This window comes from Tamandua tetradactyla, chromosome 9, assembly GCF_023851605.1.
Source record: "Tamandua tetradactyla isolate mTamTet1 chromosome 9, mTamTet1.pri, whole genome shotgun sequence".
NCBI lineage: Eukaryota > Metazoa > Chordata > Mammalia > Pilosa > Myrmecophagidae > Tamandua > Tamandua tetradactyla.
This window is the reverse complement of record NC_135335.1, coordinates 57,799,167-57,815,068: the sequence shown is the minus strand read 5'-3', so window position 1 is coordinate 57,815,068 and position 15,902 is coordinate 57,799,167. Positions and strand designations below refer to the sequence as shown.

Below are 15,902 nucleotides of genomic sequence, written 5' to 3'. Positions count from 1 at the left end.
AAGAGTTGCTAATTTTCTCATCTTGCAATACATGAATAAATTTTAATTAAGTTTATCCTGTCCTTCCTTAGTAATTATTTGTCCTCTGGCATGTGCGACAAAGCATTTAGTTTCTTGCTTTCCTCCTGCTCTCATCTTAACATCTCCCAGGGCCAACACGTCTTACGTAGGTCTTTGTTCAATGATCACCAACATTTTATTAGGTAGAACAAATCCTCTATCTGAAAGAGAAACCCCAGACACTAAGCAATGAAATTCTTGGTGTTGGGACAAAACTTTCTCCTACACTGGCCAAAGACCTGTAATGAAACTTTGCTTAAAGAAAGTGGGGTTTCTAGAGCCACATCTTGAAAGTAGCAATTTCTATATGAAGTATCTGGTAGTGGTTGATGTCATTCAACAAACTCTTCAGTTAATTTGGGTCTATTGTCTGTCTGCTTAAAGATCCATTTTGATTTGTGGTGATCAGATCTTTTCTTTCTTTTGTATCAAGTAGACTGAGCTTGGGATGATGATGAATCAGAATGGAGACCTGTCTGTTAAAGAGTATAATCTTTATACAGCAGCCTTTGCTGAAGGAGTGCTCTATTTATAGAGGACCTGAAAGGGGTCCAGCACCGTATGGGGTGTTGTTCATAGGATATTTCAGTCATGATTCCTTACCCTTAAGGGTAGGAAACTCTTATTTTCATTTGGTAGATAAAGCTGAGACACATAACTTAGGTAGCTTTTCTAAGATAAAATCATGAACCTGAGATTCATTCCCATGTAGGAAAAATCAGAAGGTCCATGCTTAAATCCTGGGAAGGAAAACCATTTTTCTTTTCTTGTTTGTGAATGACACCTATGATTGGCATTTCCTTCTAATGAGTAGATCTGGTAGGCTTTGTTAACATTTTTGGATGAGTTGCTTGTAGTTGCATGAAGATTTCTAGAGAAAAATGTTACCAATGTCTTCACCTTATGACTGGTAGAAAGTAAAAGCATTGTTTGTACCAATGGCCCCTCCATATATGAAAATGGACTCATTTCCATCACTTAAAATTTACGCAAGATCTATGATATTTAGAGTGTGCAATGTAGGCAGTAGGTAGCAATCTGTGTTGCAAAATCTGATCAGAGGGACTTTTTATTTTATGCTCATTTAGAGAGAATATATTGTAATGGCATCAGCAGAACAAACTTTTGTCTTAGATGAAAGTAATTTTTCCTTACAGTAAGTTGTGAGGTTCAGAATGCAGCCGAGTAGTTTTCCATGTCTTAAAAGTTTTATTTATTGTCAGTAAAATTAAATATCTTCAATGGTATCCTTTAAAGTCTCAACTATTAATAATATGACTGTTCTAGCTTGCTAGCTGCCGGAATGCAACACACCAGAGACAGATTGGCTTTTAATAAAAGGGGATTTATTTTGTTAGTTCTTCAGAGGAAAGGCAGCTAACTTTCCACTGAGGTTCTTTCTTACGTGGGAAGGCACAGGATGGTCACTGCTGGCCTTCTCTCCAGGCCCCTGGGTTCCAACACTTTCCCCGGGGTGACTTCTTTCTGCATCTCCAAAGACCTGGGCTGAGCTGCGAGTGCTGAGATGAGGTATACTGAGCTGCTTGGGCTGTGCTACGTTGAGCTCTCTCATTTAAGCACCAGCCAATTAAGTCAAAAGTCATTCATTGCAGCAGGCCCGCCTCCTTGACGACTGCAGATGTAAATCAGCAACAGATGAGATTCACGTACCATTGGCTTATGCCCACAGCAACAGAACTAGGCACCTTCACCTGGCCAAGTTGACAACTGAATCTGACTACCACAATGACATATGATGATTATAATAGTGTGAGTTTATGTGTATAATATGTGTTTTCCTAAAGTAATTACATAATAAATTTTCATTTCACACTGAAAAAAGTGTTGGATGTCTTTTTGATTCTTACCAAGTTAAACAGGAAAGACAGTATATGATAATCATGAATGGGATTCTTATAGACAGGAAGAAAAATTCTCCAGTTTCTTCAGATGACTTTCACCTACTTTATAGACATTCTGTGTTCCAATTTTGAAATACACCTTGATTGCATTCAGAGAAATCCATTTAAAGGAAGGGTGATGAGTTTTGTAAATGCTAGGTTGTTGGAGAAACTCAGAATATAGGAATATTTCAGAAGCATATAAGTTATTATGGCTATATCATCTAATTCTATTAAGGCTATGGAACTTTTATTACCCATGCATAACAAAAACATTGTGAAATAATTCCTGTTATCATTTGCCTTCCCTCTCCTGTAACTGTGGATACTCAACAGTGTGAAAATGCATAGCCTTTTAATTTCCCCTCTTTATGCAGTAATTTCAAGCATTCATTCTTACTTTCTCTTCTAATAACTCTTCTTTTACTCTCCTGCAACCGCACACCCAAGCTCTCCTTATCCCTCTTTCCAACTCACAATATCTTAAGCCTTAAACTCTACCTGTATGAGGTCCCACCAGAATGTACCAGAAACTTTGCTCCAATGCATCAGCCCAAAATAAGCCTTAACATTCTCCAGTACAGTGCTATGGACATACCATTTAAGCCTTGGATGCTTTTTGCCTCAAGTTTCTACATTTTACCTAGGGCTTAAGAAGCCAGTTGAATTCCTACCAACTTTTTACTTTTACTCTCATAGGTGGTTTGTGTTTTAGTAATGCCCCCCTCATTCCCTAGAGGGCTCCCCCAACAGTTTTGGAGAAGTTTTTGCCCACTGTCCTGTTACTGGATAATTTTATTCCTAATTCTCCTGGGAACCTGCTCATCATTCTCAGAACCCACTTTGTTCTGATTCCTAGGAACCCACAGCTTGGCCAGTTGGTGTTCTATCTCCCTGTTTGTGAATGCAAATTGTGTTTCAACTCTCCCAGCAGTCATTCCACATTCCTTTCAGGTGATGGGTTATGTGGAATAGTAGATGGTGTGGATGAAATGCCACATATTGCTGATGATGGATATGTGGAAGCTTTGATATGTAATAAAATCTCTTTATACAGGATATTAATAAAAATGGGGACTTTTCAGTGTATGGAAAAAAATAGTAAAGTAGAAGAGGAATCACAGTAAAAGGAGTTCACAGTTTTTTTGTTCCATATGCATCCTGGGCCTGAAAGTCTAGAGAATATTTAAGTCCATCAACATAATCATTCCAAAGATAGGTTGTTTAGCAGTAGGGAAATCTAGGAAGTGGTCGACTGTATTTTGTTTCATGGGAATAACTGTCTATTGCTTAATTAGAACAAGCCAGGGGTGAAGGAAAGGGGCACCTGAAATTCATAATAGAATTGATTTTCTGCCCATTATTTACTGAGAAAATGTTCTAGTTTGCTAGCTGCTGGAATGCAACACACCAGAGACAGATTGGATTTTAATAAAAGGGGATTTATTTTGTTAGTTCTTCAGAGGAAAGGCAGCTAACTTTCATCTGAGGTTCTTTCTTATGTGGGAAGGCTCAAGGTGATCTCTGCTGGCCTTCTCTCCAGACCTCTGGGTTCCAACAACTTTCCCTGGGGTGATTCCTTTCTGCAACTCCAAAGGCCTGGGCTGAGCTGCAAGTGCTGAAATGAGGTATGCTGAGCTGCTTGGGCTGTGCTACATTGCGCTCTCTCATTTAAGCACCAGCCAATGAACTCAGACATCATTCATTGCAGCAGGCATGACTCTTAGTTGACTGCAGATGTAATCCGCAACAGATGAGGTTCACATACCATTGGCTCATGTCTACAGCAACAGAACTAGGCATGTTCACCTGGCCAAGTTGACACCTGAATCTAACTACCACAGAAAGGAACTGCCTTCATGGGGGAGCTATATACAGTCTTTCATTCCCAGGAAACAGCTTACCTGGTTTTCAATAATACCAAATGTCTTTCATTTTAAAGGAACGCTCTAGAATCTAGAAGTCACAATATCATCTGTCCATAATTAGTCTCAGTTTAACCTCTTCTAAATTATAAGTGCTGGCATTTTCTAATTTCTTATGGCATTTTTAATGTAAGTTTCTTTGTTAGTGGACAGAAGATTCATTTTTATCTTCTCATTCCTTGTTGGTAATTCAGGAGCACAATTTAATTCACTGGGCTGGTGATGGGTGATGAGCCAGCTCCCAGCTGTGGGTGAGAAGTGGTGATGGTGCACATGGCTGTCAGTCAGGTTCCATGAGAGAAGCCATCCTCCTATCTAGTTAGGGAGCATGTGAGTGAGACTCAGCGTGTGTCTTTTGGCATGCGGCCAAGGACACACGTCAGCTGTAGTCAGCTTGATGGTGCTTGGATGTGAGCTGAGATGCACAGCTCCTGAAGAAGCTGAATTGAGATGATGGCAGGTAACTTTCAGAGTACAAGAGCATGGGAAAAATGTGCCACCTGTTTGTCTGCTTTAGCCCAATGGCTGAGCTAAGTGCACCAGTAAGAAGACTTACCTTGTGGGGCTATAGATTTTAATGATAAGTAGCAGAGCAGAGAACATGCTGGAGACGTGTAGTTTATTTCTACCTAGGCATGGTGCAGCCTTCCGGCCCCATTTCTTTTACCTGGGCTGGGACAGCTAGCTAAAGTATCCGGGAAGGTTGAGAATAATTGTAGAAGGGGTGCCATAAGCTATTTTATTTATGGTTGCACAGTGTACATAGTTTTTCAAATTATTGCAGGATGAAATGAGAAATGCCTTTATGAGCAAAAGTCCAGATGGAAATAGTCACTTGCTATAACTTAAGAGTAAATATAGTGAGTAGGTAGAGAACACTCTGCTGAGGAAATGTAGGCAGCTTGTGGGTCCTTTTTCTTTACTTGCAGATTGTTTTATTTACTTATTTATAATATGTGGGAACAACAGAGCCTGGATGCTTTTCAAGATTAAAGATACATGAAAAGAAAAATCCGTGTCCTGGGGAGATTGGATGGGGAAAGCACAGGGAAATCAGATGTTAAAACAGCCCCTAGAAAATGGGCAACGTACTTTGTAAAAGTGAATAAGAGCTTGGCTTTGGAGCCTATGCAACATCAAAGAAAATTTTATTAGTTACTCGTACTATAGTTTTAATAAACTTTGGCATCTTTCTGGAGTGTGCAATTATTAGTATTACTTTTTTTGTTTTACTTTCTTAGTGGACCGGACCTACAGGATTTTATGATTTCTTTTGTCCCATTATAGGTAGAGGCACATTCTTATCGTTAATTATATACTTCCTTTTATTTATTTAAGACAAAGATAGTGGAAAATAAACTCTCTAGGATTAACTTTTAATTAGCAATGCCTAAGAGAGAGAAGTCCTCAGGATAAAACAAAAGCTAAAAGAGATTTTTTTCCCTTCTAATTATTTTTGTAAGTATTTTCATAAGAGGACATGTAAACTTTTTTATTAGGATTATAGTGTACCTGGAAAAAGAGGAAAAAAACAAAGCAAAGGAAGCAGTATCACACTTCCTCCTTAGTAGGAAACCAAAGTGGGTCTTATTCATTTGTTGAAACCAGAGAGTGTCCTGGCTGCCTTTTTCTGCAGCTGTTGGCCTTGAGTTTGGGGAACCACAGGAATGATTAGCTTGGACCATGGTGGTAATGCCAAAGTTGCCCCTTACCCCCAACCCACCCCACCCCACCCCACCCCACCCCACCCCACTCCACCCCATGATGCCCAGACTGAGCTGCCAGGTGCATTTAATCATTGACCTACCTCTGCACCCCGAGCCCCAGAGAGAGCAGTAAACTTCTCCAGAGGGAGAAACTTAGTCATGGGAAGGTGTAAGGTGGGAAGGGCTGAAGATCAGCCCCTAAGTGTCTTACGAAGCCACCACCCAGGAGCCTGGGGATCTCCTTCGCAGGCTGCTACCAGTTCCCTCACAGGTGTGGGTGGGGGCAAGAGCCCCAGACTCAGACAGACAGACAGACTGGCCTGGGGTTTTAGTTCTTGCTCTGCCTTCAACTCAGCCTGGAATTTAGTAAAATTTTGGTTTCATTGTTTCTTCCTCTAACTGGCCCATTAACTTGGTTGCCTGTAAAGGAATGTGGACTCCTCAGATGAAAGATGCAACCCCAATTCCAGATACCTCTGTAGTGTATTAGACCCTAAATGCTGATGGAGAGAGAGATCATGTTTGGGCAAATGGTTAATGTTGGCCTGTTCTGGTGAGTCACTTCTTTGTGTCCTCAGCCGTTTCTCTTAATGGATAGAAATTAAACTGTACTTTATATGGAAAACCTATTAGGCAATTAGCCACCATGCCAAGGGACAACTGAAGAGCATCCTCTGACATAAGGTCTCCTGGGCTCAGGGTTGGAGCTACTGCCAGGTAGCTCAGTGATTCCTGGGCACACGGCATCCTGTCTTGAGGCCTCACTTTTCATGTCTGGGAGGAGAAGGTGGAAACAAAAGTCAGTGATTTAACCTGCCTTCAAAATGGCCCTGGATTTCTTCAGAGTGCTTTGGAAGGAAAGGAGGGCTGGACCCACGATGTTTGAAATTGGATTCCATTGGTAGACAAAGGGTTGAAAGTCAGTGGGTTGTATTCGCATAATTCTGTTCAACTCAATAACATTAACTTTTTTTTAAATTTTCACTTTTTTATTGTATAGTACAACATATATACAAAGCAAAGAAATAAAAAAACAATAGTTTTCAAAGCACTCTTCAACTAGTAGTTACAGGACTGATCCCAGAGTTTGTCTACCATATGATCCTCTCAGAGTTTTCCTTCTAGCTCCTCCAGAGTGTAAGAGGCTAGAAGGCTTAAATATTTTTTTATCATCACAAGTAACTTTTTTCCATAAAAAATTAACATATATATAAAAAAGCAATAATTTTCAAAGCAGAGCACCACAATTTGTTATAGAACATATCTCAGAGTTTGACATGGGTTATAATTCCACAATTTTAGGTTTTTACTTCTAGCTGCTCTAAGATATTGGAGACTAAAGAGATATCACTTTAATGATTCAGCATTCATATTGATTTATTAAATCCTATCTTCGCTGTATAACTCCACCATCACCTTTGATCTTTCCATCCTTCTCTTTAGGGGTGTTTGGGCTATGGCCATTCTAACTTTTTCATATTGGAAGGGTCTGTTACTAATATGGGGTAGGTGGCTGATGTTCTGGGGAGACTTGGGCCCTTTAGGTTTCAGGACTTATCTGGACCAGGGACCCATCTGGAGGTTGCAGGTTTCTGGAAAGCTACTCTAGTGCATGGAACCCTTGTGGAATCTTACATATTGCCCTAGGTGTTCTTTAGGATTGGCTGGAATAGTCCCGGTTGGGGTTTGGCAGGTTATGATAGGTAGCAAGGTCTAACTGAGCTTCTGTAAGATCAGCTTCTAGAGTAGCCTCTTGACTCTATTTGAACTCTCAGCCACTGATACTTTATTAGTTCCATTTCTTTTCCCCCTTTTGGTCAGGGTGGAATTATTGATCCCATGGTGCCAGGTCTGGATTCATCCCTGGGAGTCATCTCCCATATTCCAGGGAGACTTTCACCCCTGGATGTCATGTCCCACGTAAGGGGGAGGGCAATGATTTCACTTGTAGAGTCTGGGCTTAGAGAGACTGAGGTCATATCTGAGCAACAAAAGAGGTCCTCCAGAAGTAACTCTTAGGCATGCTTAGAGGTAGTCTACGCTTCTCCCCCACCTACATAAGCTTTACAAGAGTAAACCTCATGATCAAGGGCATGGCCTATTGATTTGGGTGTCCCTAAAGTTTGACACAGTATGAGGGAATTCCCTGATGGTAAGGTTTAATAGTTCCATATTCTTTCTCCTGTCCCTCAAGGGATTTTGCCAATACTTTTTGATTATCTGTTAATATACTCTAGGATATATTCAGGCATTACGATAATCTATACAGGATTAAAGAACCTTTTTCTTATTCCGGCCTCCCTGTGTTTCATTTGTTCAAATGAGATATACAGATAGGCTGAGTTAGATTATGCACCACAGAAAATTTCAGTTCCAGACCAAATAAACCTTTCTTCCTTTGGTCTCAAAGAGTATGTGTAGTTCTAAAATACAGACCCTGTCTTCTTTACTCCTGTGTTCTGAATTACTTTAAACCCAACCTGCTCAGCTTCGTTCTTATCTCTAGATATCAGGTTATATATATCGTATATATAAAATAGCCTCTCAAAAGGCAGAAGTAATAATCACCACTCCAGACTTAATGCCAATGGCATTAACTTTAAAAATATACTTTAAAAATAAAATTGGCCTTAGAACTGTTTTGCAAGTTCCAAGAGTGGCCATAGTGGATGTGTCAGAGCCTGGGCTGTGGAGTGACCACTACATGGGTGCAAATCTCAGCTCTGCCAATAACTGTTATTTTGGACACTGTTTCTTTCTTTCCTTTTAGATATTTTTATTGACAAACCTTCACACGTGTATATTCTATACATGGTGTACATTAAATGGCTCACAATATTATCACATAGTTGTGGACACTGTCTCTTAACCTCCCTGGCCTCCAGTTCAGCTCATCTGTAAAATGAGGCTAATAATGAGGTTGTTATGAGTATCAGTTAATTGGTATCATATTTTTTATCTCTTCATTTTAATTATTTTTTATTGATGTATAGTATATATTCACATGCCATGTAATCATCCAAATTGTATAATCTGTGTCTCACAATATCATTGGATAGGTGTGCATTTATCATCACAATTGACTTTTTCTTTTTTGTGAAAAATGACATATATACAAAAAAGCAATAAATTTCAAAGCACGTAGTTGCGGAACAGATTTCAGAGTTTGGGATGGGTTATAATTCCATAATTTTAGATTTCTACTTCTAGCTGCTCTAAGATATTAAAGACTAAAAGAAATAGCAATATAACGATTCAGCAATCATACTCATTTGTTAAACCCTACATTTTCTGTATAACTTCACCATCATCTTTGATCTTTCTCCTACTCTTTAGGGGTATTTGGGCTGTGCCCATTCCAACTTTTTCAGAACATGGCACATATTTTAAGCACAATGGATGTGTTAAAAAATAGATGCTCATCTGTTGGAAAACTTGTTTCTTCAATTTGCGAGCAATTTCCATATTTCCTGCTGTTCCAGCATATTTCTCGATTTACTTAATAAGTTGATGACCTAAGATTTTGTGTGGAGGGTGCATCCCAGGCCATGGCAAAAGCTGGAGCAAGTTTGGGAAATGTAGAGATTCTGGGAACCAAAAATCCTAGTGGAGGTCATCAGAAGGGGCGGAAGGAGTGGCACAGTTCCTTGACTACCCAGAGCTTCAAGGCAGCTGGCAGGGCTGTGGTGTCAGTGCAGATAAGGAGTGGCTCAGTTGACTTTCAGGGCAGCAGGAGGCAGCGCTCCACACAGCTTGCAGAGAAGAGCCCTATGGGAGAAGCAGGGGGGCTGGGGGATCTGTCTTCTTCCTTTCTGGCCCACGTGAAAGCCATGCCACCACTTCTGCAAGGTTGATCCTTGGCTTGTAACCCCATTGTCACCTGCAACGGGAAATAAAAGCTGGCAGGTACCTGAATCCAGAGGAGATCAAAGGACAGCTCTGACCTATCCTGGAGGTTTATGGTTCCTGCCCAGCTTAGTGAAAGGGGTCAGTAAAGCTTTGCCTGTCCTTTCGAGAATGTTCATTTCATTTACCAAACTGTGCTGCCCCTGTCACTGTGCTAACTGAAGCACGTTTATCTGGTCCCCTTATATAACTGACTTGTGAAACTCAGGTTTCATTGTAGTGAGATTGCATGTTGCAGTGATTGAGGATACAGATTTGATTAGTATGCAGAGAGTTTTCTATCTATACTATCACACTGGCATATTAAGCAGAGAAGAAAATTGAAGTATGGAAAATGAGATGGTAATATTCCCTTTTTATGTTTAGTCTGTTGGTTGTACCTTAACTCAAAAATTCCTTTGAGAGTTTAAATTCGTATCTAGTAGTGGTTCTCAGTGGGGCAAGGGGATGATTTTTTCCACCCAGGAGATATTAGTCAATATCTGGAGCCATTTTGATTGACATGACTGTGGAGCAGGTGCTACTGACATCTAATGGGTATGAGGCCAGAGATGCTGCTAAACATCTTCATATGCATAGGATGTTCCCCCACAATAGAGAATTATCCTGCCCAAATGTCAGTGGTGCTGAGGTTAAGAAACTCTGGGAGATAGTGTTTATTCTAAAAAATTTGTTGGAATGTTTTACCCGTCAATATTTAGCATCTTTGCTAAATTGTTTCTTCCTTCTAGAATTTCCTCCTTCCCATATTTCAAATTTGATGGCAATAACTGTCCAACATTTACTTAAGGAACTGATTGAAGTCTGGTTGCTACATAAAACCTCCTTGCATTGGACTAATTTAGTTTTATATCTTTTCTGTACATTCTTTTGACATGAACATTTTCAATTTATGTTTTCGCTGTAGGCATATGTTATACTTTTCAACATGATATTTGATCAGTTCTTGTAAATCATTTTGTATAGATGTTTCTTCTCCCAAATTAGGTTATAAACTCCTTACTACTGGGTGATATTTTTTTGAATTATTAAAAAAATGTAGTCTAGTGCTATACTTACTTTCCATATCCAATAAATATTTAATGATTAACTATGATAGTTGATACATCTGTATAAATCAAAATAGTATTTCTTTGAAATCCATGATTCTTTTCATTAAAGAGGAAAGTCAACGGTTCCTTTTTTTCTCTCTCGAGGAAGATGTACATTCAGATCTCATAGGATTTGAGTATTGACATGAGGGCAGTATATTTCTAGGTCTCTACTTTTATAATTTTTAATTATTGTATTTGCTTTTTTAAAAAAATTTTAATCGTGAAATGTAACATATATTAAAAAAAGCAATAAATGTCAAAGTACATTGTAACAAGTGGTTATAGAATAGATATCAAGGTTTGGTATGGGTTATAGTTCCACAATTTCAGGTTTTTCCTTCCAGCTACTCTAAGACAGTGGACACTAAAAGAAATGTCAATATGACTCAATAGTGATACGCTGTTGTTAAATCCTATCTTCTTTGCTATAACTCCTCTTTTGATCCTTCTCCCAATCTTTAGGGGTATTTGGGCTCTGCCCATTCTAACTTTCTCATGTTGGAAAGGGGTGTCAACAATATGAAACAGGGGATGGAACTAGTTGATGTTCTTGGAGAGGCTGGCCCTTCCAGGTTTCAGGACTTATCTGGCCCAGGAACTCATCCTGAGGTTGTAGGTTTGTGGAAAGCAATCTTAGAACTTTTGTAGAATCTCATATAGAGCCCTAGGTGTTCTTTAGGGTTAACAGGAATGGCTGTGGCTGGGGTTTGGCAAACCGTAGTAATTAGCAATATCTAGCTAAAGTGTGTTTGCTTTTAAAATAAATATAGAATAAGGTCTTTATGAGATGGTTTTCCACTCACAAACCTTTAAAAATCAGGTTTATGCTCTCTTTGTTTAGCATGTTATAAATTGATATTTATGACTTTGTAAACTTATACTGAGTAAGTGATTTATAATTACATTTGGAAAACATTTCTATGTGTGCACTTTCTGCTCTTGGGCACATGGGGTCTGTTGACAGAGAGCTATTTTGGTGGCATCATATTAATAGTGTTCTGTGTATTATTCCAATGTGATCTTTCCCCCCTGCACCCATTTCTCTGACTCGTCAAGAGAGATACCATATGGTAGCATCACCTTGCGTGGGCCATTCATAACCAAAAGTTCTTTTCTTTCTGATGGGTAAGAGAGAGTACCACAGAGTCTCACCATTTTTGATCCTTTCTGCTGAGTTTGTGACCTTCTACATACCTTGTTTCCCACACTCCCTTTCTGTGATGAAGACTGAAAGGGGATATGGAAGGGAATGAGCATATTTAAAGCCCCCCTTTAAAGGGACAGGTGGAATGATTTCTGATTATTGATGTAGGCAGCACTTTGCACTTGTTGTCTCCTTCATGCCTCGTCACCATCCAGTGAGAAGCAGCACCTCACGCAAGGAGCTGAAGTCCCTTGGCCAAGATTTTTAGTTTTTTATTTTTAGGTCTATCCAGCTTCACCTACTGTATTCTCCTTGCTCTATCTCTCTGCTAGAAGCCAAGTGGCTTTTGTATATGGCACTCAGTTCTAGAAGGTCGAGGAGGTGACCAGGTAGTGATGGAGTGAGGCAACCCCAGGCTGGGAAGGCACTTGCCCACAGCCTTCTGAAGACTGGGCTGTAAATATTCATTACAATTAGGAGAGATATTGCCTTATGAATGACAAACTTGACCATCCCTGAGTTACTGTGATTTCTAGCTGTAGGATTATAGGAAGGATTTTTATGTGTGGATGTCCTCCAGTCCCCAGGGTGGGATATTTGTGGAATTTAGGGTTTCTGGGAAGTCTGTTTTTCTGTGAGGCCATTTCCAAGGATTATTTGGATTCTCAGAAAGACAGAAAAAGAGGCTGTACCAAGCAGGTGTTTGAAATACCTTGTTTTGATTCCTGACATGTACAAACAATCTCTGAGAACACCCTTAGCCTCCCTGCTGAGGCCTGTTGTTCCATAGTGGTATAAAGTAATGAACTGCTTACTTAACATTTTGTAACTCTAGAAGTTGCTTCCAGACCACATGGCTCCTCATTAAACTGGGGGAGATAAAGTCCTAGGGAGAGCTGGCTACCTTGCATTCACCCTTTCTTTGGGTGGCTGGATCATCTGCTCTGGAATCTAGTACCATTCAAGAGGAATGTAGTGGCTCATTGTACCTTGGCTTGGGGTTGTAAGGCCCCTATCCTGCTTAAACACATCGACCTTTGGATGACAGTTGAGATGGTCGAAAGGATCAGTGTTTGTTCACTCATGTGTAGCTATTTCCTCCTGTAACCTCAATAACTAGCTTTCACAGGCTAGTCTAATCATCTTTTCTGCCCCTAAGGAGGGGAACCTATTTGTCTTCAAGTTACATGTCCATTTGGTACACTGGAATGAACCTTTATAAGAGGAACTTTCTGATCACTCATCCTTGCAAACATCCGTTTCAAAATAATTAGATTAATAAAGAAGCTAGTAATATAGCATTGGAGATTTGAGCTGTGTTCCCAAATCTTGTAAATGTTTTAGCCTTGCCTGAAAGATTTATAATGCTGGTGGTAGAAGGCCATGGGCAACCAAGCTGTGATTTGGGTTCTATTTTTCTCTTTCACATTTGTATAATAGAGACTGTTAGGTGGAACCACTTGACTTTATGGCTTTGATTAGAAAAAGACATTGATGTATCCTGCTTAGTTTAACCTCATGGCAGGCAGTTAATGGAAGCAGTCATCCCATGGTTTGGGGAAATATTACAGCCCTGGATTTCATAGACTGGGAAAATAGTACAGGAATCATACACTCTTCTTCTGAAGATTATTCTCAGTGGATTCTGGGCCCGGCCTAGGGCTTGGTGTAAACACCATAAAGCTTCAAACCTGTAGTGTCTTCTGATTGGCTTAGATGGCAAAGGAGGACTGTGTGTCTGTTTCCTTTTTCTTTCATTTTCTTTTCCTCTTATCATTAAGTCACTTGCGTCTAAGATGTAAGCTACTAAGTACTAACGAGGATTATTCAGCTGGGAGGATTGGTCCATTTTTAAAAGAAGTATGAGATGGTTAAAATTAGGGGTTCCAGTTTTCATTATATAGAGGCTTCAGGTTTGTATTAATCATGTGCTGCTCATCAGTATGAGCTGATACATGTAAGGAATTCGATATTATAATCTTTGCAGCAACTCATGAGAAGGTACAATTACCATCCTCATTTTGTTTGTGAAACAGTTGTGCTTGAGAGGTTTGAGTAACTCACCCAGAGATACCCAGCCAGCAAGAAGCAAAGCAGAGATTTATTATTATTATTTTTTTACATGAGCAGGCACCGGAAATTGAACCCGGGTCCTCTGGCATGGTAGGTGAGCATTCTTGTCTGCTGAGCCACTGTGGCCCACCCAAAGCAGAGATTTAAAGGCAGGAAACCTGATGGGGGAGCTGGGGCTCTTAACCCTGCCTTTCCTTCATCACTTCCCATAAAGGTTGGCTGATTCCTGTAATGTTTAAGACTTTAGCTCTCTTTTGTGATGAAAAAAAAGAGGTATAATAATCAGAGCATCTTTGTCTCTGCCCAGGGCCCTGTGCTGTATTGGGAGAATTAAGTGTGTAAATGATTATGTTGCTTTGTGAGTAGAATAATAAAGGTTATATGCAGTGGGGTTTTGTTTGCCAGGTGGAAGGGAAACTTAATTCTTATGGAGATGAGAGTGAGTAAATCACAAAGTTTTCATGAGAGCATTTGAGATGGGTCTTCCTCTCAGGACAGGTGGAGAAGGTGGAAAGTTATAATTTAGGAAGGCATTCTGAGAGTAAAGACCACAAAGGGATGTGGATATGAAAATGGTGCTGTCTCAGGAATACTGGGCCATAGGGCAAGCTGGAAGATGAGATGGGAAGAGGAGTTGGGAGTAAGATGGTGCTGCATTTTGCTGGCCATACTCAGGGGTTGACCACAGGATCAAATTCAGAAGGGACCTCCAGAGACATTTCAGCCATATAGAGGATACATGGTATGGTAATAAAAGAGGAGAGAGCCAAGGAAATCAATGGAAGCATCCAACAAGGACACTGACAGGAGAATTCAATAGATACCATCCAGTGGTGATATGCTGGAAACATTGAAAGCATGGGTTTATTTAGCCTTCACCAAAACTCTAATGGTTTGCGAAAGTGAGTCACTCTTTCAAAGTCTCAGAACTAGAAGGTGATGTAGAATTCAGACTTACATTTTTCTGACCCCAGAACAACTCGAAGGAGCCATGTAACAATTTGGTTTGCGTGGTAGGATCAAAGATAAAGTCATATCATGTCTTCTGAAACTGAGAGGAGGCCTGAGACATTACACTGCTGAAAGCCTAAAGAGAAGTGTGGGAAGAAATGATAAACTACAGAAGTCCTGTCCAGCTCTGTCATTCTACCTTTACAATGGAAGGCATCAGCCCTTGGCCACAGCCTCTGACACTTCTTATTCATTGTATGTATATGTGGATATGTTGTGGATCCCTTTATGGGCTGGCATTAAGAAGAAAAAGTAAGGCAAGAGTATGGTGTAGATGTATGAGTTTACTCTGTGTGTGTGTGTGTGTGTGTGTGTGTGTGTGTGTATGTGTGTGTGTAGAATTAATAATCATCAGCATGTGGCTATAGCCAGTAGTTAGGAGATTCCCCAGGCCTGAGACCAATGGAGACAACTCATCTATGCCCGAGTTGTGTGTGGGGTCTGCTGGCATTTAAATTGATGAGAGCTTGCTGAAGACTGTGGGCTGGTCTGCTCAGAGCCACTGGTATGGAGGGAATGGGACAGGCAGGAGAAGAGGCAGCTGTTTGTTTTGATTATTTTGTGCTTAGTTAGCAACCCTGAGCCAAGTCTCATCCTTGAAATTCCTTAGGAAAATTCCCATGCCCAGAAAATCCCCATAGCATGAGAATCTTGCCCAGTGGTCAAGGAATTAATTTGTAACAAGATGCTTGCTAAATTTTATAGAAATGTGATTTGGTGAAAACGTAACTATTTTGTGGCCTGAAGTACCATTTTGACAGTTCCCTGCTGCTGTGGAAATGGTGAAGTGAGGGGGTGATTCTGATATTTAAGATCTGAGCAGAGGACCACTAGGGACTGCTGAGTCCTCATCATTACACAGGTGTTGTGTGAATGAGACGTCACACAAGAGACAGAATAGTGTGGGAAAGTAACAAGAGTCAAGATAAGCACGTTTAATGATCAAGTGTGGGTACGGCGGGAAACATTCTCTTTGCCTGACATATGGCACTAGATCCTTTAGCGTCACTGGAACTGAGTAATCTGCAGTAAAATATCAGAGAATTTGTCATTACTGCATAGCTGAAATATAATGGCCAAGT

At 40.2% G+C, this 15,902-nt stretch overlaps 1 protein-coding gene across 9 annotated transcripts in view; it reads left to right on the top strand.

The window, feature by feature from the left end:
* Window positions 1-15,902, top strand: part of SEMA5A (semaphorin 5A) — a 574,926-nt gene that overhangs the window by 165,574 nt on the left and 393,450 nt on the right. The window contains exon 1 of one of the 9 annotated variants that reach the window (XM_077116840.1): window positions 14,822-15,015. The exons of the other annotated variants lie outside the window; for them this stretch is intronic. The gene's annotated coding sequence lies outside the window, so the exon portion shown is untranslated. Of the gene's footprint in view, window positions 1-14,821; window positions 15,016-15,902 lie in introns of those variants that run through there. 9 annotated transcript variants of the gene reach the window in all.